Genomic DNA, 24,057 nt, shown 5'->3' on the forward strand with positions numbered 1-24,057 from the left:
AGCCCAAGCAAATTTAGTAAGAGTAAATATACGTTGGTACGGTTTTCGTTAATCTTTATTGGAAAATGTGGCTAATTTTCTAATGTACGCAGTTAATTGGTTCAAATGGCTGTGAGCACTATGGGACTTAACATCTGAAGTCATCAGTCCCCTAGAACTTACAACCACTTAAACCTAACTAACCTAAGGACATCACACACATCCGTACCCGAGGCAGGATTCGAACCTGCGACCGTAGCGGTCGCGCGGTTCCGGACTGTAGCGTATGCAGTTAATTTTTAACGTTTACATACTCGTGTTGTAAGGGAATAAATTTTAAGTGAAAATTATATGCATCACATGGTTGTTTCTAAGGCTTCCTTCCGCGACAATTGTTACGTAACAAGTTTTATTCCCTTTTCCCCTGCCTTCAGCATCCTGCGAATCAAAAAGGTTGTTCAGCAGATGTTTTTTCCATTACTGTTAAAACGGTATCACAGGTGACTCTGCAAACATTTTACACAAATAATACGTTAGTATCCTTTGATTCGTATAGAGTTAAAATGTGGTTTGATGGCTCAGTGAAGATGTTCCATATACAGAGGCCGTGTGTCGTGCGTTTGAGCCCCAGTTTGCCCTTGCCCTTGGGTTCTTCTTCTCTCTCTTTCTCTCTCTCTTTCTGGTTTTTTTGTCGTTTCTTACACATTTGTTTCCCTCAACTCGAAATTCTTGGCTTCAGCAGGAAAGAGTTGATTACACGACCCAGTCATCTCTCGCTCCAGAGAGATTCAAAGCTACTATACGAAACGGTAAAATGGGACTTCTCACGACTTCAGACCTGATTGATGATTTAGCGCCTAGGGTACCGCTTATACCTGTTACATTCCGTCGGAGGATGACACGTACCATCCATTTGAAAAGTAAAGCCGATGGACAGGAAAGAAAATTCCGGCACTATACGTGTGTTCCAAATTTCACCTGTCGCACCGCGTCGCCATTATTTTGACCCCCACCAGAACCGGACAGGAAGAGTAATTGGAGGTTTTCAGGAACCATCAGCGTCGCGCACAGAGAAAGCCGAAGCCCAGTGCCGGACCGCCAGCGGGGGCGGCGGTGGGTAGGACCCGCTTGGCGGCCGCGCGTGCTCCTCCCACGCACGCGCGCACGCACTTTCTCACGCGCCGCAGGTGAGCCGTGCTTGGAACGCCTCCCTCGGCCGTATCGCGAGATGATCACCGCTTGTGCCGCTGCGGTGCGTTGCCTGGTGTCACCTTTGCTTGGCGTCGAGGAAGGTTCGGAGGTCCCAGCCAAAATAGCACACGTACTTCACAAGTCAAACTTGTGGCCTCCAGCAACGTGATGTGACGAATTTGGTGGCTGCAAACGATTCCAGATCACTGGTCCGGGAGTTGATTTGTGCTGTCATGTTTTGTAACTATGTGCAACGGCTTATACTGATAAATCAAAAACATGTCTTCATAGCTGAGCATTTGTTTTATAAACAACTCACGTAAGGCACTCATGACTGACATCGCACATGTTTTTACACTGTCGTCAACCTACATTTGGTTGCCATTCACAAAAATTAAAAATATTTCACGTCTCTATGACCTACTGTAACATAACTAGTTCCAACAAACAGCTAGGTTGATGTACCGTCACCGCACACAACATTACGGTAAGATGCTTCACTTTAGGAGATGTCGACGTTTTGGACCTTCTACGGAAAGTATAACAATGATTCCCAGGTACCAACATGGTCACCCACACTAATAGAGCGGCCTAAAGACGGTTTAACGTAACACCGAAATGGGTTGCCCATGAATAAAACCAGTAAATGTAGCAGATGGTGCTGTGCTTCTTACATATTAATTCACTCTCAAGTGATGCATGGCGTGTATCTAAAACGTATTTAAAGGAACCCTCTCCCCGCCAGTTTAAGGAATGTGATGTCACAAAATGAAGTACAAAAGTATATTTAATAATAGAACTAAGGTGCCTGAAGGCTAGGACTATTTTCATTTATATAAGTACTGTTTTAAAATGGTTTACATATTCTTCATTAAATTTTTTGAGTGTATATAAAAGTGGTAGCAAACATACTTGAGTCCACTGTTATATCCTCAAACCTGTCAGCCATGTTAGACGGAGAATTTATGTATAAAATGCCTCATATTAACGGGGCTTCTGTGCCGATTACAACACTCCCCTTAGATTCTGCGAGTCTGTAAATTTTCCGAAGCTACTGGGGATTTAAAATTCTGTTTTATATTCTAGTAATTTTAGTTTAGCTGATGCGTTCGGATAACAGTTGTATGTATAAATCACGATCTCTTATCTTCCATGCGCTGAATAAGTGTTACTTTTCAAAACAGTCATTTAACTGAATTTAAATGCACACAATATCTCGCCTAAACAAGTCTGTGTTTGCAATGCAAATGATGTCACACATAGGAGATATAAATATAAAAAACTGGCATACTTTGCTTATTTCCATTCCATTATATCATATGGTATCATATTTTGGGGTAACTCCACAAACTGAGAAAAATTGTTTAGAGTACAGAAGCGTATATTAAGAGTAATGTGTAGTGTAAATCCAAGAACATCGTGTCGGAACCTATTCAAAGAATTGGGCATACTAACCACAGCTTCTCAGTATATTTATTCCTTAATGAAGTTTGTTGTAAATAATACATCTCTTTTTCCAACAAACTGCTTAGCACACAGTATGAATACTAGGAATAATAACAATATACATAAAGATTTAAAATCACTTACTCTTGCCCAGAAAGGAGTCCAGTACTCAGCAACGCATATTTTCAATAAGTTACCAGCAACCATTAAGAGTTTAATTTCAGACAAGGCACAATTTAAACATAATTTAAAAGAATTTTTGGTGGCCAACTCCTTCTATTCCATCCATGAATTTCTCAACAAGTGCAGTAGACCATTTTAATGAAAATTTATTATACTTTAATTTTTGACAATACTTGGTTGTAACAGCCAAGTAACTACCACCGTGTGAATGATGGATGTATGGAAAGTAGATGTAAGTCTTATGTCTGTAAATAGTGGAAGTTTCATTTTAAATCTTGTAAACAATTTGTTTATAACTGAGGATCACTGAAGTGAATAATTTACTTTCATTTTTGACAATACTTGATTGCAATAGCCAAGTAACTAGCTACTGTGTGAATGATGGATTTAATGAAAGCAGATGTAAGTATTAAACCTGTAAATATTAGAAGTTTAATTGTCATTCACGTACATAATTTTACTGTTTATTGACTGAGGATTATTAAAATTAATGAAACTCAAGTTTTTCTAATAACATTTGTGTAATGTGTTTATCTGACATGTTCCTCGCCCAGAAGGATCCCCTCTTTTGTGGGTCTATGGAATGAATAATTAATCTAATCTCTAATCCAATCTAATCATTTATTCGTATACGGAACAGTTTCGGAATTAAACGAGTTGGTCTCCATGAAACCAGTTGCTATCGCCCCTGAGTTCACGGCTGCAAAATGTGTGGTGATGAATTACATTGGTTTCAACATCTGAAATATGGATTTACTACTGGCATTCTAAAACACAATTTTTGAAGGATAGTATTGTATCAACGGAATCAGCAGCAGTCAGTAGTATTGTACTGCTTTCATAAACACACTTATCACCCAGAACATTATGACTACCGACATTTGGCACGGATAGCAACGGCGACGCTTCGTGGCATGGAAGCAATGGAGCCCTGATAGGTCGCTGGAGGGAGTTGGCCCCACACCTGCACACACAAGTCACATAATTTCCATAAATTCCGGGAAGGGGGGCGATGAGCTCTGACGCCACGTTCAGTCACATACCAGATGTGTTCAGATCTGGCGAGTTGGGGGGGGGGGGGGGGCCAGCACATAAACTGGAAATCGCCACTGTGTTCCTCAAACCACTCAATCACACTCCTGGCCTTATGACGTGGGGCACTGTCTTGTTGAAAAATGACACTCATGTCAGGAAACATGAGCGCATGAAGGGATGTACATGGTCTGCAACCAGTCTACGACACTCGTTGGCCGTCGGGTGCCTTGCACGAGCTCCACTGGACCCTTCGATGTCCGCGTGAACGTTCCCCAGAGCATAATGGAGGCGCCGCCAGCGTGTCTCCGACCCGCAGTACAGTTGTCAAGGAGATGGAAGACGACGGATTCGCCCCTTCCCAGTGGCATGATGAAGGAAGCATCGGGATTCATCAGATCACGCAACGCTCTGTCACTGCGCCAACGTCCAGAGCCGATGGTCACATGCCCATTTCAGTTGCGGTTGCCGATGTCGTGGTGTTAACGTTGGCAAATGCATGGGTCGTCGGCTGCGGAGGCCCATTCTTAGAAGTGTTCAGTGCACTGTGCGCTCAGACACACTTGTACTGTGCCCACCGTTAAAGTCTGATGATAGTTCCGCCACAGTTCGCCGCCTGTTCTGTTTTACCACTCTGCCCAGCCTACGGCGCCCGACATCTGTAATAAGGAGTGGCCACTCAACCCCACTACGCCTAGACGTGGTTTCACCTTGGTTTCGCCACGTCTTTAAGACACTCACCACAATTTTCCTGGAATACTCGACGAGTCGGGCAGTTTCCAAAATGCTTGCGCAGAGCCTCCGGGCCATCACAATCTGCCCTCGGTCAAACTCAGATAGATCGCACGCCTTCTCCATCTTATACACGGACAGCACGCATACTGATACTATATGCACCGTGCGTGTACCTGACTAGCAGTCATTCCTCGACAGGTGACGCTATTATCGCCTGGACGGGTTAATATCGATAGTAGATCGGTGGTCATAATGTTCTGGGTGAACACTGCTTGGCTATGTATAGAAACTGAAATTCACATTTTATAAATTTTTGGTTACGTTCGAAGAGTTTGTTGTTAGGTGTCTGGATCCACTTTGCCTTGGTAACCGTTTATGAAATCATATCTCTTTTTTTTTTTGTCATCAGTCTTCTGACTGGTTTGATGCGGCCTGCCCCACGAATTCTTCTCCTGTGGTAACCTCTTCATCTCAGAGTAGCACTTGCAACCTACGTCCTCAATTATTTGCTTGACGTATTCCAATCTCTGTCTTCCTCTACAGTTTTTGCCCTCTACAGCTCCCTCTAGAACCATGGAAGTCATTCCCTCATGTCTTAGCAGATCTCCTATCATTCTGTCCCTTCTCCTTATCAGTGTTTTCCACATATTCCTTTCCTCTCCGATTCTGTTCAGAACATCCTCATTCCTTACCTTATCAGTCCACCTAATTTTCAACATTCGTCTGTAGCACTTTATCTCACATGCTTCGTTTCTCTTCTGTCCCGGTTTTCCCACATTCCATGTTTCACTACCGTACAATGTTATACGCCAGACGTACATTCTCAGAAATTTCTTCCTCAAATTAAGGCCGATATTTGATATTAGTAGGCTTCTCTTGGCCAGGACTGCTCTTTTTTCCATTGCTAGTCTGCTTTTGATGTCTTCCTTGTTCTGTCCGTCATTGGTTATTTTACTGCCTAGGTAGCAGAATTCCTTAACTTCATCTACTCCGTGACCATCAGTCCTCATGTTAAGTTTCTCGCTGTTCTCATTTCTACTACTTCTCGTTACCTTCGTCTTTCTTCGGTTTACTCTCAGTCCATACTCTGTACATATTAGACTGTTGATTCCGTTCAGCAGATCATGTAAATCTTCTTCACTTTCACTCAGGATAGCAATGTCATCAGAGAACCATATCACTGATCTCTTTTCACTTTCAATTTTAATTCCACTCCTGAACCTTTCTTTTATTTCCATCATTGCTTCCTCGTTGTACAGATTGAACAATAGGGGCGAAAGGCTACATCCTTGTCTTACACTCTTTTTAAAATGAGCACTTCGTTCTTGGTCGTCCACTCTTATTATTCCTTCTTGGCTGTTGTACATATTGTATGTGACCTGTCTCTCGCTATAGCTTACCCCTATTTTTCTAAGAATTTCAAACATCTTGGACCGGTTTACATTAAAGAAGGCTTTTTCCAGGTCGATAAATCCTTTGAGCGTGTCTTGATTATTCTTTAGTCTTGCTTCCATTATTAACCGCAACGTCAGAATTGCCTCTCAATGTGTTCGCCAACAGCAAGAGGAAATAAAGCACTCCTATCACATGTTATAAACCACACGTTGCACGAGCTAAACACGTGTCGAAACTCGCAAGAGTAATAATAAAAACGTTTCGCAGAGGGCAAGAAAAAGTCAGCAACCCGCTGGTTTACCAGGGGTGTGAAACCACACGCAATAAGAATACTGTAAAGCGCTTTTTATGAAAATACTTTCACTTTCGTTAATTTGACACGTACATGGTTGTATCTGTGTTAAGAAAATAATAATTCTAGCAAAGATTTTATTTCTGGTAAATAGAGCGTTAATTAACAGTAATTCTACGGACTGATATGCATTGGAATGAATATGTAAAAGCAATAGCAGAGAAGGCGAATGAAAAACTCAGATTTTTTGCGAGGTTTTTGGGAAAGAACAGTTTATCTCTGAAGGAGACCGCATGGAAGACGTTAGGGAACCGAACTGGAGTACTTAAAAAAAAAACTCGACAACAGACATCGAAAAAGACAGAGAAGCTTATGTAACTTAGATGGAAATCTTTAGGAGTGAAGGCATATGATTCTCTTGAAGCCGTGTCGGTTAAGTTTAAAGGACCCCTATTTGAGGTACACTGTACAAATTTTATGTTGTTTCTTGCTCAGAGCTAATGAGAATAAGATAAGAGAGAATAGTGCTCATATGGCAGAACAGCATTTCCTCCAGTCCTTACGAGAATTGGATAGGGCTGTGAGTGATGCAGAACACCCAGTGCTATACACTCCAAGAGTTGAAGAGTATAAATGTTGATGCAAACAGTCTGATCTGATAGGTATGCCCATTTTGTGATAGTGGGTTTCAAACATAGTTTTGCGGGTGCCTGTATCTGCCATCCTCGAGAGACCTAATGGCCTTGTGTGCTTTAATGTTTGTTCGTCACAATTAAGACTGCAAAACATATGCTGTCAGCAGAAAGTCATCAGGAGAGCGGCGAGAGTTAACCGATGACTTCTTACCCTACTAACCTTCAAGCTACACTCAACAACGTGAAGTCCCCGTTGAGTCAAATGACACACAGGCCGGTTAAGAAATCCGACGGGGCAGACTTTACGGAGAAGATCGAAAGCGAAGGTTGTTTCCGAAGTTTTCGATCGTCTATACGCTATATACATGTTCACCAACATAATGTATGATTCCATTAGATATTTAGTCGTCGGTCTCAAAAGCTGGGTTCTACCACACCAACGAAACTCCCCTCTTGCATATTACCGCAGTTCGAACGGCTAAAACCTAATAATAATTACGTTACAATACTGTAAAGTGTATTTTCTAAAACTGATCGGGATCTTTTATCAATAAAACTCTGCAGCTAAGTACAACCGGTGTCTGAAGGCTAACGAAACTAAAGAAAAGCACGTGTTACAGAGGAAAACAGTGTCATGTAAAAGAAAATTATTACCAACAAATTCAGAAGAATCATAAATAAAGTATTATTTCGGAGAAAGCACAAAACTTGCTTGAAATAATATAAATATTGACACATGCACTTCTTAGATAGTCAAACAGAAGATTCTTTGTTGTATGTTCTCTCATTGTTCGTCACCGAAGGCCAAATGTGGTCTTTCAATGCAGTGATAAAAATACAGCGAAATGAAATAGTATGCACACTTGATAAGGAGGAAGTGTGAACGTACTGCATCGTTTTCGGTTCATCCGCACTACAGTAGAGCAATATCTAAAGCTCAAAGTGACCATAGTATCTAAATATTTGCTCCGAAATGTTCCATTCCGCTATTTGCACAGCGAAAATACGCGCGGTATACGTTCTTTTTTATATATTTTTTGCACAGACGATAAAAACTACCACTCCGATTCAGAGTTGTTATGAAACGTTAAATACACACGTATTTCAATTTTCATACGCTCTGGTAGAAAATGCTCCATGAAGCGGTAAGCTGTAACTACGCTTGCAAATGCAAACAGAACATTTATCTTCTGGTGAATAATTTATGAAGGGAGACTGTGTACCTCTGTATGAAAGCTTGTACAATCGGTCTCTAACTTTCCATGGTGTAGTTTTGCAGGATGGACTGTCGTGAAAGACACAAGAGAGCCCTTCAACAGAGGTACAGTTCAAATGGTTCAAATGGCTCTGAGCACTATGGGACTTAACATCTACGGTCATCAGTCCCCTAGACTTAGAATTACTTAAACCTAACTAACCTAAGGACATCACAGACATCCATGCCCGAGGCAGGATTCGAACCTGCGACCGTAGCGGTCACGCGGTACCAGACTGTAGCGCCTAGAACCGCACGGCCACACCGGCCGGCAGAGGTACAGTTATTGTAGATGAAGCGCAGTAGCTCTTCTGTTGCGTGGTAAAGCAACGAGGTACCGTAACTGACATTTTATTTTCTTCCTAACAGAGAAATATTAGCGGAAGAAATAGAGAACGAATACGCTTAAAATTGTTGGTTGAACACCCAGCTAATAAAATAGTGAGTAATCCTGATATGCAAATGAGTGGCTGGTTTACATTTATGTAGAACATCAAATTTAGTACGAACGTTATCTCGATTTTAAGTGCCATAAAGTTCGTTGCCCGGAGGATGCTGAAAGGGTCGCATGTAAATAAATGTTGACACGCATCTGAATATACACTGTTCCACTAACTATAAAACAAAGTTGTAACACTGACTTCCATTAAAACCTTACGAGGTGCTCATGAGTCACGTCTTATCTGACGGCGCGTTTTATTGATCTTAAAAGTTGTTCTAAGTGGCAGTCCGAGAGTGTGACGACAAAACTTTACTGGGGGACCACCCGCCGCCGTTCAGTTAACGTTGAAGTGCCTGTCCTCGGCTTGATGTATGAGGTACTAGAGGCTGTTGAAAAGCCTGTTTTGGTCCCGCTCTCTTGAAAAGAATCACGTAAAAAACAAGTGGGGCCCACGGACAAAAGACACAGAATGTAGACGCTGCAACCAGACATCCTAATATTCGAAATCCTGGAGAAGATGCATAAGCTACATCGACAGGCAGGCGAACATCTACCCATAACAGGTCGGAGTAAAAAAATGTGGATGATTGCGCACTGTACAGTGGCTTACAAAAGATTTACACGAATGCAGGAAGCCTAGGAGATTTTGTGGGGCTGTAAAGAAGGATTGCAATTAGTCGGCGCCGCTGCGTGTCTTGTTAACGGGGGAAAAAAATCAGTGGAAAAAGTCAGAAAAATTCGGAAAAAATATGAAATTGTAAATTGGACGGGTAGTAAAGTTGAGTTTTCCAGAGAACATAGCACTGCTGGCTGAAAGTAAGGAAGGGGTAGTCCCATTGCTGAATGGGATAGGCGGCAGCCTTGCTAGCGACGGCGACACGGATATGATATTTGACTACCCCGCTTGTGAGACTGTCTGCCACGCAAAAGACAGCAGTTCGATTCCCGCTACAGCCAGTGTACTTTCCCTGGTGGGAGGACTGGACTGGGCTACACTCAGCCTCGTGATATCGACTGAGGAGTTACCTGACCGAGCAGTAGCGGCTCCTGGTCACGAAAACTGACAACGGCCAGAAGTGCGGCGTGCTGACCCTACGACCCTCCATTCATCATCCAACGAAACCATTGGCAGAGGATGACAAGGCGGCCGGTCGGCACCTATTCACCCGCCAGGGCCTATGGACTGTATTCGCGTTACAAACAGACGATGAAAACAGTTTGAAAATCAAACTGAATTTACTTTTGTTTCACAAGCTGCGACATCGTCGCGAGAAAACAGTGACCCATATATGTAATAAGTTTCCTTTAATTTACGTCTATGGTCACAAACATTTTATTAATAGATTACCGGTTTCGGTCTTTAATGACCATCATCAGATCTGTTTCATAAAAACAAAGTCCTAATGTACTGCAGCCATAGTGGCATCGTCAAATGTTAAATGCAGAATCAGCACCAGCATCGTCAAAGATATATAAATAACATCACATGCACGAGTCATGTTGTCAGTGGTACTCACAACACTGGTACTCTGAGCGATTGCACAAGAAGCGTTAGCTGACAGTTTCCAAAAGGTTTACAAACGATGCCAGAAATATGTTGTAGCTGATGGTGATTACTCTGAAGGCAAGAGAAAGTATTTTATTTCTATCTCCTCCTTCCTTTATTTTCTGAGGTTATTCATCTAACTTTTCAGATGTGCCTTGTAGTTTAGATTCCATCAGTATTCATAGACATTATGCTCTCTCGGGGTTACACGAACAGACAGCGTGATAAAATGACGACTAGAGGTATGGTAACCAGAGCTAATAAAATTAGTCCTACACAGGTGAAAAGAAATCAATGAAATACCGGCGTGTGCCCCTCCCTTGTACACGATGACAGGTATCTATTACAGTGACGCCGTCCTAGCGTACAGGCACAACAATAAAATCGATGCGACCACCAGCCGGCAGAGAAATAACCCAAGGGACGAACGAATTATAACGCGCGCGCGACTTGTCGCCTGCTGTAGACCTGTCCACGACACAGTGGTGCCCGGGCGTGCTGACGTATGGCGGTGCCGAGCACACAATACCACATTCTTTAACCGGATGTGGGAGACGTATTCAGAGGGAAAACGAAACGTGTTAGGAGTTAAGGCGGGATAACTCACGGCGCAGCTGGCCGGCTTTGACGAGGACCAGGTGGGAGGCCGCGCCCAGATCCACGTGGCCCAAGCGTGGACCGCGTGCTCACGGACCGTCCACTCTCCAAGAGCTGAGCCCGCGTCACTGCCACCTGCTGTAGCGCGCTGCCGTTGGCATTAAAAAAAAAAAAAAAGTCCAGTTCCCGCAGAGACTACAAATATCTTCGTGACCTCTAGCAAACTGACCAGGAAAGTTCCATGTGACTGTGATAGACTGCTTAATGCGCTGAAAGAGAGAATGTTCAGCTTCAACGTCTCGTCGACGGATACGTCAATACAGACCGACAGTCAGCTACAACTGCGAACAGACGGAGAAGGAAATGGGCCACGTCCTTTTCAATAACCTGAATCAGCAAGTGGACACTTGAACCCCGCCCCTCCAGAATGCGAGTCCGGCGCTTTAAAACCTGCCCTCAGTACAATGGGCAAGGAATCTCCAATAACACGACGTTACCAACATTACGTTTGCAGCACATCCCACAGTTTCTGAAGGGTACGTACCATACAATCCGTGCAGTTGTAATTTTTCCTCCTATCTATGTAATTATGTAGTTATGTAGTTCTCAATTCGTTCGAGCAATCAATCAGTCATAACAGGAAACACAATCATAACTCAGTCACTCAAAATGATTCAGAAATTTTACTTGTTAGAATGAAATCAGACGATGATTCTTTTTCTCTGCATGCTCGTGCTTTGCGGCAGCCTGCTAATCTGTGCAAATAAAATGCCTCGTAATTTTGGGAGCGTTGTATAATCAGTCGGGAAACTTCAGATCAAGCGGATATTTGGCTTTGATGAAGTTGAACCTACCGAAGAAGTAATGGAGCTCTTGGATTATTAAATGCAGGTTCGTATCCAGTCTTTCGGAAGTTCCCTTCTGATTAACAACTACGCAATATATCGATGAATATCATTAATTCTCAAATGCCAAATACACACCTTTTGTATGAAGGAGCAATGTATATATTTCCCTTTTAATCGTACAATTTCGTATCAGTTATCTTTTGTCATAAATCTCAATATTCCGATTACAATTCTTCAAACAAAGCTCAGGCTAATCGGCACGAAGACCATCTCAGAAGCTTTTTTCTAACAACCACCAGAGAGAGTACCACAAAGAATAATTATGCGCTCATGGCATAGCTATTGTATGAAACTACTTTGCGCATGGATTCTGCGAGTATGAAGATAGAAAATTAGTAAACGTCATTCAAGGGTAGAATTGTATCAGAATAATTCATCGAATATAAAGAGATATTACACAGTGTATAACTACGAGGCGTGTTTTTTACGTAAGTACCGTTTTGAAATTAAAAAAAGACGTGCTAAGATATCTCCATGATTTTAGATTTACATGAAAGCCTGTACCTTAATCTACGCACTGACGCCATTACAGTCTGATTCTTTCTTGTTTACGTTGTGTACTGAGTGTTTAAGATGCCTCCGATAATCGTGAGTCCCGCCGACTGTGAAGTACGGGCTGTTATAAGATTTCTTAGTGCTAAAGGCCTAAAAGCGATCGATATTCATCGTGCGATCTGTGCAGTTTACGGAGAAAACATTATGAGTGATGGAATGGTAAGAAAGTGAGTGAGAGCATTTAAAGATGGCCGCACAAATGTGCATGGTGAACAACAGAGTTGGCGGCCTTCGGTCGTTAATGAAAGGTGAGCGAAAACAGACGCTTTACGATATCCTCTTTGCGGGATGACTTTCCTTATGTTTCTCGTAGCGTTTTGTATAGCATTGTGACCGAGCACTTGAATTACCGAAAATTGTGCGCACGTTGGGTACCGAAAACGTTGACGGATACGCACAAAACCAAACGTTTAGACAGTGCACTGACTTTCCTTGAGCGGTACCGTAACGACGGTGATGATTTCTTAAGCCAAATTGTTACGGGCGATGAAACATGGGTGGCCTTCGTCACACCAGAATCAAAGCAACAGTCCATGGAAGTTGAAGTGCATGGCAGAGGCTACATCCCATTCCATTTACGTACGGCGCACGGGAAGAACGTTTGTTTAACTGGCTCCAAGTGTGCTGAATTAATCTAAGCTTGTCCTCACGATCCCTCCAATGCATAGTGGTTATAGTATATTCCTCGAGTCATCATCTACAACTGATTCTTGATACTTTGTAAGCACACTTTCTCGGAATAGTTCACGTCTACCTACAAGAGTCTGCCAGTTCAGTGTCTTCAGCATCTCTGTGACTCTCTCCTACGAACATGTAACCATTCGTGCTACCTTTCCCTTCTGTAAGTCTTCTGTTAGTCTCATTTGGTACTGGTCCTAGACACTTGAGCATAGTGACTGAGGTAATAAAATACATATTCAATTTCACTATTCCAGGCAGCAGGGATAAAACATGGGGAGCAAAAGGTTATCTGCTACTTGTACAGAAATCACGATGCAATTATAGAGGTCGAAGGACACGGAAGCGAAGCAATGGTCGAAAACGGAGCGAGACAATGTTGTGGTCTATCACCGATGTTATTCGAGCTGTACATTGACGAAGCAGCAAAGGAAACAAATGAGAAATTTGGAAATGGAAATTAAGTTTACGGAGAGGAGATAAAAACGTCGAGGTATGCCGATGACATTGTAAATTCTATCAGAGACAGGAAAGGACTCGCAAGTACAGTTGAACGGAATGGATAGCATCTTGAAAAGAAGTTACGAGATGAGCATAATGGAATAAGCCGAATTAAATCAACCCTTGCTGAAGGAATTAGATTAGGAAGTAGATGAGTTTTGCTGTTACGTCAGCCAAAAACAGTGACCCAAGTAGACAAGATATAAATCGCAGACTGTCAACAGCAAGAAAAAGATGTCTGAAAAGAAAAATTTGCTAATATAGAATATAAACTTAATTGTTAGAAAGTATTTTTCAGGGCATTTGTCTGAAATGGAGGTTTCTCCGGGAAAAAAAGTGGATATTAAACACGATGAGAATAAAAGCTTTCCGAATGTAACGCTGCAGGATAATCCTGAGGCTTAGATGGGTAGATCGTTTAACTAGTGAGTAGGTCCCCAATAGAACTGAGGAGCAAAGAAATTTATGGCACGGTTTGACTAAAAGAAAGGATAGAATGACAGGACTTGTCCTGACGCATCAAGAAATCGTCAATTTCGTAATTGAAGGTGACATTACACACTTTACATTCCGACCATTGGTTCATGAACAATTTGTAACCTGTGAGAAGCATCTACAATCGTCTTTCAGGCCGTCGCAAGAGCGCGCGTTAAACGACAAACCAGTACATTCGTTCCCCCAAACGTGACCACGCCTTGTCTCTGACGTCTCACAAACGATTTTCTTAGTTATTCCACAAGAGCTCTGTAAGCGAAGCCGGTGCTTCGCAGATGTAGCTGTCAGGTGCCGCATGTGGGCAATACAACTACTCCAATGGGTCTTTAAAAATGGCTGATTTCCGCTAGACGAAGGTACATTTCGAATCTGACACGTTTGGTAATGTCACCCAAAGTTGCAATAAAACATAAAATGGAAAAAATAGAGAGAGACAGAAAAACATTCCCTTGGCGGAGGAATTATGCGGGAAAAAAATATATAAGAAAAATAATAGTTCCCACATGCTGAATGTAGAAGCTGTACGGCGTCACAGCCAACGTTTGATGTTTTAAAGTGTGTGAGATGTGGCGTTATATTGCTGGAAGATCCGCGAGGTGAAACAGCTTTGCCTTGATACGAATCCACAGTATCCGTATCATAGCAACGTCATTGATTCGTGTACTTCAGTGCGTACGGGTTTGTCAGTTCTCTGTTGTACGTGGCTTGAATCTCTAACTTTGATCTGTTGTAGCAGGAAACTGATCACGCTATAGTAGTTCGATTATCGGGCAGACATACGTGAGATGGGACGGAGACCGAAGTGTCTTCACCGTGACGCTTGTCAGAAGACCTCAGTTGTACTTTGAAATTAACAGGTGTACTAAGAGATCCTGGTAATAACGTGACAAAATCATTTTCAATGTACAGCGATCCCTGCTGGTTCAATAGTCGAATTGTTGGCGCTTAATTGGTGAAATGGGAATTCGACTGACAATAAACATTAGGACTGTTGGAGACTTATTTCAGATCCTCTTACTGTAGAAAAAGCACCTGATAATGTGCAGGGGTCGGAAGGCTCATGCACAACGAAATTACCATGTCTGCACAAAGGGACAGCATCTCGCACTGTGGCAAAGTACCACTAATCTCCGAGTGATTGCCGGCCATTAGGAGAGGAAGACGAATACAAAGCGCGGTGGGCAGTTAGTGAGAGCGAACCAACTACGGAGGTCGTTCTAGGCGTTGTTCTGTTCCGTTAAAACCCAACAAGGCAAGTAACGGCGACAGCTTGTCGGTGAAGAGAGTGGGCAGTGCTGCCTATTATGGACGCCATCCTCTACAGACTGCAGATGTAGACAGATGGAGTTTTATTATTATTATTATTTGCAAAACGCCTGTACAGGAAAGACGAGACTTATGAGTATCCATCGCTAATCAGAGAAGACAATCGTTTGCTCACCAATGGAGATGGAATTCTGGGTCGTCTGAAAATCTTTTGTGGCCGGAACGCTCGCTTGCAGTCGTCTCCTCTGAAGCAGCATTCACAGTAGAAATAGCTGCTGTGCCCGGTTATCTCCTTGCTCATTTAGGTGGTGGATTGCCCCACGTCTGAGCGTTTGTCGGCATTATGCAATGTCGCAGCCGGTATCCACTTTTTGCATCGTGTGACTTTGCTGTTCAACAGTTTCCAATTCGGTCATTCGCTGTGTAGCGATTTAACCACTCACAAAGCATTTTCACCGAAACAACACGCTGTCGATTGGCAAACTGCGCTGTAACCAAAGTACGTGCTATTTTCGGCCAACAGTCAATACTTACTAGTTTATTACTGTACCTTGTACGACAAGTTCTTACATATTGGTCAGAAGTCTGGATGATGGCACAAGCCGATATGCAAAACGTAAGGGCATTCGAAGGATGTTGCGACGAATCTATGAGCTCTTGAGAGTTGCAGAGGAATATATACTCATAAACCACTCCAACTTATACAAGATGAACGTATAGTTAAATTTCTCAAATCTCATAGAATACACTGTTTTGCACATACAGGAAAGGATGGCGGATGGCAAGATGCCCAAAAGATAATGAAAGGAAGACTGTATCCCGTCAGAGGAAAGAGTCGACCAAGAGCGAGTTAGATGGACAACGTCTTGCATGATCGTCCCAAAATGGAGAAGAAAAGCAGAGAACAGAGATGTATTGAAGCAGACTGTTGACGAGGCCAAGGCCCATTAAGCGCTCAAGTGCTAAACAAGAACAGGAAGCAAAAAACGTTACTACTGACATTCCTCACTCCAGGCCTTACTGGTCACTGTTTTGATACAAAACGGTAACGAGCTGCTCGTTTGCAGACAAATCCTCGCAACGCTTCCACAACGCATGGTGGAGCGCTACCCGAGGCAAGCCTCACACGCTGGCACTAAGCGCTACTTGACTCTTTCTGCTCTCCAAGCCCACACTCCACAGAGACTCTTCCACAATGCTCACACTGTCCGCTGCTCGTGGTCCACTGGCTAACGTTGCTGCCTCTGGATCACCGGGTCCCGGGTTCGATTCCCGGTCGGCGTTGGGGATTTTCTCTGTTCGGGGACTGAGTGTTTGTGTTGTCCTCATCATTTCATTATCATCATAATTCGTGACAGTGGCTAGATTGGACTGTGCAAAAACTGGGACTCTGTACGGGCGCTGATGACCGCGCAGTTGAGCGCCCCACATCCCAACGTCATCATCACCACAACGCTCACAACCACCACACCTAGGGAAAATGCGATAGTAGACGACTCGACTTAGCCGCAATCCCATAGATGTTAATACACAACAAAATTTTACTCCTTAGCGGACTATAAGCAACACTGAACCTTGTGACAAATTAAAACCGTGGGTAAAAAGTTGCCGGTCGGTTCAGTAAGTTCCCTGATGCTCCACTATTTCACCTTTCTGCATTGGTAATACCATAACATCATCAGAAAAGTCTGCAGAGTTAGTAAGGCATGGACAGAAACTAGAGATAAGCTGAAGCTGTGGATCGCTTGTGACAGCGAAAATATTGCAAAAAAAAAAAAAAAAAAAAAAAAAAAAAAAAAAAAAAAAAAAACTTTTTGTGGGGTTTTCCGAGGAACCGCCCATGAAGTAATTGTTCCTCCACAAGTCACATCAAGCCCACCGTAGACTACATCAAATGCAAAAAGAACCAACCGATTTGTTCCATTTGTCTAAGCTGGAGGAAGTGTGCAACATTCATATTTTGATCCTTTACTGTGGGATTGTGACGCCAAGATGATCCTTCTGTTGGGTAATCGAACGGTCCCTAGCCCAAAAGCTATCCGAGACAACTGACGCTAGCTTTCTATCACCAATAGAACCGAGGTATAAGCACTGGAAAATCCTATTTTTATGAGCGCACTCATACCGATAAAATAAAAACAAAGTGGATTCGTGGAACTTCTGTTTCCAAAACAAATGCTAATTTATCAACTACAGGGGCGCAAATGTTGTTGTTGTTGTTGTTGTGGTCTTCAGTCCTGAGACTGGTTCGATGCAGCTCTCCACGCTACGGTATCCTACGCAAGCCTCTTCATCTACCAGTACCTACTGCAGCCTACATCCTTCTGAATCTGCTTAGTGTATTCATCTCTTCGTCTCCCTCTGCGATTTTTACCCTCCACGCTGCCGTCCAGTACTAAATTGGTGATCCCTTGATGCCTCAAAACGTGTCCTACCAACCGATCCCTTCTTCTGGTCAAGTTGTGCCACAAACTCCTCCCCAATTCTATTCAATACTTCACCATTAGTTATGTGATCTATCCATCTAATCTTCAGCATTCTTCTGTAGCACCACATTTCGAAAGCTTCTATTCTCTTCTTGTCTAAACTATTTATCGTCCATGTTTCACTTCCATACATGGCTACACTCCATACAAATACTTTCAGAAACGACTTCCTGACACTTAAATCTATACTCGATGTTAACAAATTTCTCTTCTATAGAAACGCTTTCCTTGCCAAGGCCAGTCTACATTTTGTATCCTCTCTACTTCGACCATCATTAGTTATTTTTCTCCCCAAATAGCAAAACTCATCTACTACTTTAAGTATCTCATTTCCTCATCTAATTCCCTCAGCATCACCTGATGTAATTCGATTACATTCCATTATTCTCGTTTTCCTTTTGTTGATGTTCATCTTATATCCTCCTTTCAAGACACTGTCCATTCCGTTCAACTGGTCCTCCAAGTCCTTTGCTGTCTTTGACAGAATTACAATGTCATCGGCGAACCTCAATGTTTTTATTTCTTCTCCATGGATTTTAATACCTACTCCGAACTTTTCTTTTGTTTCCTTTACTGCTTGCTCCATATACAGACTGAATAGCATCGGGAATAGATTGCAACCCTGTCTCACTCCCTTCCCAACCACTGGTTCCCTTTCACGCCCCTCGACCCTTATAACTGCCATCTGGTTTCCGTTCAAATTGTAAATAGCCTTTCGCTCCCTGTGTTTTACCTCTGCCACCTTCAGAATTTGAAAGAGATTATTCCAGTCAACATTGTCAAAAGCTTTCTCTAGGTCTACAAATAGAATACTCTTTCTAAGGCGCGCGGAGTGGTCGCGCGGTTCGAGGCGCCATGTGACGGATTGCGCGGCCACTCCCGCCGGAGGTTCGAGTCCTCCCTCGGGCATGGGGTGTGTGTTGTTCTTAGCATAAGTTATTTTAAGTAGTGTGTAAGTCTAGCAACCGATGACCTCGGCAGTTTGGACCCTTAGGAATTCACACACATTTGAAAATTTTTGACCATTTTCACTTTCTAAAAATGGAAAAGAGCACGAGAAAAGAGCAAAATTCCTTGACGGAATTCTTGACCGCGGGGAATAATCCATTCAGCAGTAAAATCCATTTTCGCATGCTGAATGGCGACAACGGCATTGCGACTTTTTCACGACCACAGACATTTACTGCTGCCCGTCGCCGTATGACGCCGAGTGCCGACAGAAGGCTGCGCGTGTTTTGTGACTCCCGAGGAGCTACCGTCGTGCGGATAAGAATGTCAGTAAGAGAGCAAAAGGAGTTTGTGTCCGACAGAAAGCGGTAGGCGCGCCCGGGCCGCGTCGTGTCGCGTGTGGCGCGACACAGAGACCTGCAGGCCGCGCTGGGGCGGGCAGGTGGCGGCGTGTCGGATTCCTCGGCCATTCAGCCCGCAGCCGCGCCGCCGCGCCGCCGCGTCCCGTCCCATTACCGCCGCGGCCGGAATACATTACGCCCGCCGCCCGACGCCCGATGCTCCCACGCGCTGCCGTCCACGTGCGCCTCTGCTCCCACGGCGCACGGCCCGCCAAATACCCACCTGAGCTCTCGGCACGACTGGTTACACCTGTCCAGCTCTCCGTGCGCACTTGCCGCGCCCGGCAGTTGCTCGAAGTGGCTAGGCGGGGCGCATGCAGTGTTACAAAGGCACGCGTGCCTCTTGACTGACCGGCCAACGTGCAGTCGGTGAGGCACGAGCTACAGTCGCGGTCCTGATCGTTCGCTGCATTGTTTTGCAACATCTCACTGCCAGAAATACGGCGTTGGGTCTATTGCTGAGTTGTCTAACGAGAAACACACGGAAAAAAATGATTCAAATGGCTCGGAGCACTATGGGACTTAACTTATGAGGTCATTAGTCCGCTAGAACTTAGAACTACTTAAACCTAACTAATCTAAGGACATCACACACATCCACGCCCGAAGCAGGATTAGAACCAGCGACCGTAGCGGTCGCACGGTTCCAGACTGTAGCGCCTAGAACCGCTCGGCCACCCCGACCGGCAAACACACGGAATTTAAAGAGGATTGTCGTGAATTTCATTGATCGTGGTTGGTTAATTCCGTGAATTGCGAAGATAATGGAACGAATGACTGTCTACGGTTACTCACAAGTAAGTTCGACCTGGAAACAACAAAGCCATCTCTGAACAAAATACGAAGCCTTTGTTCATACTTCTCACGGTTACATGTTGAAACTGACTCTGGTACCCTTGGTTTGTCTCCTTGGTTCCTCTGCTTGTCACCTTACTCAAAAATACCTTGCACTGACGTGACCAAATAAAAGAACACCGCAACCGTCCACTGTTTATGAACGTTGCTGAACCACGTGTTTACTGTTCGAAGCCCTCAAACAGTGTGGGAAATTCCACCTCAGTCCGAAATCTCGCCAACACCCTATCACTCTTCTTTAGAGTTTGAAGCCATGAAATAAACAAAAACGTTTTCCAACAGTTTTCACCACAGACTGGAAAATTCTCATTGATATTGCTTAAGTTCCTCACGTATTCTGTAGTTACATTGATAATTCTCTCTTCTTTTAATTGATTTGTGTATCACTCTCCATGTTTCATACCTCCTGATGTAGCCTTGTCTAGTACTAATTTTATTTTATAAGTTTTGTTTATTAATAGAAACTGTTATGTAGGCATGCTATTCCTATTTTGTGCTAAAGGTTTTCCTGTCTACTCCATTGTTATCTATGTACTGTTCAATTTTTACTTTTTCATTGCAAAGGTGTTACTTACTGTATGTTTCTACTTCATTCTAGACGTGTTACTTCTCTTCCAATGTTGTTTGCAAACATTTTAACTTCTTTGGTGGTAATACTCAGTAAATGTCTGAACATGGCCTTGTAAGCCGAAAACCGGTCAACAATAAAAGTAATATTGTAGAACAAAAGCAAACGGGTGCTTTTCATTTATTATAATGTTGTTCTACCAAAAACCGACGGAAGATTCTGTTAACATGGAAAATTCTCGGTTGCTTTTGGAGTTCTATGTAGCAGGTACCGTGAATTTCACCACTAAACTGCCGTATTTGGTTTGGGCAGCAAGATTTGAAAATGAAAAAGCCAACCTCCTCGTCACTGGTACAGCGCCTCTGTGTTTCCTATTTTCCTGACCTATTAGTGACCAACATGATGAAGTATTAACTTCGAAATCACGAGTGTATTTTGCAAGACTACACTGGACTTGCAGTATGATCTGAAAAGCTAAAGGCGACCATGAGTTTACGCCCTGACATCAGTCACTTTAACTAGTAACCCTTCAACGTGACTACCTGGTCAATGCGTCTGCTAAATTGATTTTTGTCCTTTGAATGTCTTTGTTGTTGTTAGTCTTCATCAGAGGTTATCACATTTACTTGACTCTAAACGAACTTGAATGCTGAAATAATATTAAGGAAATGATGGCCCTGTCATTATTGTAGTCAGTTGTTGTTGGGTGACGAAGATATCAAATCGGATTGATCTTTTACAAACGTTATAGTCAATTTTATTGATTAAAAAATAGGACAAACAATGCATGTCACGTGTGACGACAAATATAACATGATCTGTTGGCAACACAAATAGACGCAACAGGCAGTGGCGACTGGTTGGCAAAGACTAAGATTTGTCTGATTGAACTTTGGCTCAAAACGTGAATAATGCAATCTCAAATTATCTCACACTGAATAGGCTTTGATGGATTTATTCTACGCAGAAATTATACTAGGTTGGTCCAGCTGAGAACAGGTTTGCCCTACAAATCCAGAGCAGTAATACTACACACCTTTCTCGCTGTCTAGAGATTTCTAAGGTGACAGTCGTGATTCTAGCGTCTGCAGAGCAGCGATTTAAGGCGTCTTTGATTCGTTATCGCGGGCACGAAATATTGAAACTCGAAGCTGGTGATCTGTTAGATGGATCGCAACTACTGTCTAATGGGGCCCTGAAACCGCAGTAGATTCCAGCGTGTGACACTTCTGGTCGCCGGTCATACCATGCATCAATTTGACTCACTTGTAAGGCAGTGGTAACACCGGTTCCCAACCGATCACCGAAGTTAAGCGCTGTCGGGCTGGGCTAGCACTTGGATGGGTGACCATCCGGTCTGAAGAGCGCGGCCAAAATGACCCTGATTTCGACACGTTGTGGTTCTTGCAAGACGGAGCTCGATCCCATCGAAGCAGGAGAGTGTTTCACGTTCCGGAGGAGCGCTTTGGGGACCGCATTCTGGTTTTGGGGTACCCAGAGGCCGTATTCTCCGGATCTGAACACGTGTGACTCCATTCAGGAAGTTCCGACACTTCAGCGGGTCATGTAAAATTTCGATATTCGTCTGCGCCACATCTTCGCCACTGATGGCAGGCATATCGAATTGTCATAACCTAAAGCCGAATATCTGTAGGACGTTTACATGTTGAATAAAGTGCGTGCAGGTTGTAGTTTGTAACTAATTTACGTTTCTTTTCATATACGTCAGCCATTGTGAACACGAGGGGATCTATCACAACAGCGCCAAAAGAGAATCACCATAGGCAATGTTCATCAGTCGTATACAGGATTAACAGAAGTCTTCATTCCGACCATACTTCAATTGCGATCTCCGTGTAGTGTCTCGATTAACTACAAGAAGAATACAGAGAATTCAAATAGGAAACATTCTTCTGATGGAAGTGTAGCAGCAACATTTCGACCTGCCAAGTCATAGTCTGAGGTTAAGTTGCTGCTTCAGGCCACGCACTTAGCCTATATTGTACTAATACCAACGATAAGAGCACAGTGCGATACGAAATGGAACAAGCACCAGAATTGCGTAGGAAGGATGAGTAATAGAAGACTTAGATTTATTTGTGAGAATGTTTGGATAGGGCTGTGTGTGTGATGAATACGGTCGTATACGGGAAGCTTGGCACAGCTCTAGTATTTAGGACGTTTATCTTGCATGAGAGTTTCATCCATTATGGATCTGGAAGGCAGCGACTGTGATGAATAAAGGTTTTAAGGGACGATTGCAACCAGTCGCCTTTTGTGGATGGTAGAAGATTTCTGTTTTTCCATTACCAGTTTCAAGTCGCCTAGCGACCCATCATCAGATGGTGTACTGTTCTTAGTGGTTGTGGCATTGTGGGGGTCGCTTTATTGAATTATTGGCATCCGTGGGACTGCGCACCAGGATTAATCCCACAGATGCAAATAGCTCCACATCCCCAGTATGCTGCAGATCATCACTAAGAACTACTCGCTAACTTACGATGGGTCTCTAGGTGGCTTTAACCCAGTCCTCATAAATTAAAAAAATTCTACCTTTACAAAAGGCGAATGGTTGCAGTCATTTATGAAAACCTTATCATGTATGTCTGGTAGCAGACATCCAGAAAAATTCAAAGAGGCACTGTTAGGGTTGTAATAGGTTGGCAGAACTTTTACGAACTTCTAAGACAGATAACCAAGGAAAGCAAATTGCAAATGCTGAAAGAAAGCAGTAGCTTGTAAGGTGGCAGATTAAATGAACGACAATTTCACACCCTACATGAAAGATTTCATACATCGTAACAGGGAAGTGAATATGTCACATGACATACTTTGGCGAAAACGAGCAGATTTGCCCATAAAAATGTACAGTACGCAATGCAAAGGGAGGACACTCAGTCGACGGTATTAACACACAAACTAAATCCTTCATGTCAGTGAGCAACAGAAGAAGAAAGCTGCTGGAGGAAACGTCTTAGTTTGGGAGCAGATGCAAGTTGCAGCATCATGGCCCGAGTACAACGGAACGCTCTTAAAGCGACCCGTGGCGAGGAACAACGAACGTGCTGGGTGACTCATCGAAGAGGGCAGGTAGCGAGCCAGCGGCGTGATATGGAGATAATCTTTAGAAAACTGCGTTGGAGAATTTCCAGATGGAAACAAACAGACCAGCGTTGCAGTCGATCACGTGCACTGCGTGTGGTGTGCTCACGTTTACGCGTATAACTTTTAGGCGTCTGGAGCGGGCACAAAATGTCCAATTGGCTGACATGAACTAGGAAGTGCCGAAATTTCAACGCAGTTTGATTGTAGGCCCTTTGCAATTGGTAGAGATAGTTTCCACAAGATTAAAGGAATGTTCCTATTGGTCGAAAAAAGCCGTGACGTGGAGCATGAAAGGACCCAGGTGGGGGACAGTTTTGTTACGAGAGACACGTGACCGAAAATTTCGGGGACTCTCCTCTGAACCAGCGTCAAGTGTAGGAAAGGGCGCATCGCGCTCTGTACGACGCCAAAAGAGGAATTTTGTGTGAACACTGCGTTCACTTCTGCTGACATTCAGCTAGATATCAGCTGTAGCGTCGTTGAGCTCCAACAGCAGAGAAACGAAACAGGCACGCAGTTAATTGTTCTTGCGAGAACTGAGATGGCATTGTAATATGCACGCT

At 43.5% G+C, this 24,057-nt stretch overlaps 1 protein-coding gene across 1 annotated transcript in view; it reads right to left on the bottom strand.

Annotated features, from left to right (window-relative positions):
* LOC126481742 (mushroom body large-type Kenyon cell-specific protein 1-like) overlaps positions 1 to 24,057 on the bottom strand; it is a 234,457-nt gene that overhangs the window by 147,788 nt on the left and 62,612 nt on the right. The gene's annotated exons all lie outside the window — the stretch shown is intronic.

Source organism: Schistocerca serialis, chromosome 5 (assembly GCF_023864345.2).
Source record: "Schistocerca serialis cubense isolate TAMUIC-IGC-003099 chromosome 5, iqSchSeri2.2, whole genome shotgun sequence".
Lineage (NCBI taxonomy): Eukaryota > Metazoa > Arthropoda > Insecta > Orthoptera > Acrididae > Schistocerca > Schistocerca serialis.